Consider the following 874-nt stretch of genomic DNA (forward strand, 5'->3'; position numbering starts at 1 on the left):
CAATTTATTGTGCACAACTAAGAAAATCAGGGTCACATAAAACTATAGTCAACTCATTTGACTTATCTCTAGGAAAACTTTGCTGCCTCAAAATAAGATGGAGTTGAGAGAGACCTCAAATATAAACTACTAGGTTTCAGGGATGACTCAAAAAGCAGGACAGCATGCCCTAGCTGGTTTGGCTCAGTGGATAGAGCGTTGGCCTGTGAACTGAAGGGTCCTGGGTTCGATTCCAGTCAAAGGCACATGCCTGGGTTGCGGGCTCAATCTCCAGTGGGGGGCATGCAGGAGGCAGCCTATCAGTGATTCTCATCATTGATGTTTCTATCTCTCCCTCTCCCTTTCTCTCTGAGATCAATAAAAAATATTTTCTTTTAATAAAAAGCAGGAAAGCATGCACAAACTTACATATGAGCACTTCTCAGAACTAGAAATTTTTCTTATCTTAGAGATTAAGACTTGAAAAATACCAAAACATATCTCTCTGTATTGCTACTTGTATGGCTATTCGATGTGCTGTCAACATTTTAGAAACTGGCCATAAGCATTTGGATACATACTCCAATATTTCCCAAATAATAAAATGATTGCCCTGGCCAGGGAGCTCAATTGGTTAGAGTGTTATCCCAATATGCCAAGGTTGTGGGTTTGATCCCTGGTCAGGGAACATACAAGAATCAACCAATGAATACATAAACAAGTGGAACAACAAGTTAATGTTTTTTTCTTCCTGTCTCTAAAATCAGTAATACGCTGAAACCGGTTTGGCTCAGTGGATAAAGAGTCGGCCTGTGGACTGAAGGGTCCCAGGTTTGATTCTGACCAAGGGCACACATGCCTGGATTGCAGGCTTGATCCCCAGTAGGGGGCATGC

General features: G+C 41.9%; 1 protein-coding gene across 2 annotated transcripts in view; it reads right to left on the bottom strand.

The window, feature by feature from the left end:
* SERINC5 (serine incorporator 5) overlaps positions 1-874 on the bottom strand; it is a 58,073-nt gene that overhangs the window by 25,044 nt on the left and 32,155 nt on the right. The gene's annotated exons all lie outside the window — the stretch shown is intronic.

The sequence above is a fragment of the Myotis davidii genome, unplaced genomic scaffold (assembly GCF_000327345.1).
Source record: "Myotis davidii unplaced genomic scaffold, ASM32734v1 scaffold44, whole genome shotgun sequence".
NCBI classification, from domain to species: Eukaryota; Metazoa; Chordata; class Mammalia; order Chiroptera; family Vespertilionidae; genus Myotis; species Myotis davidii.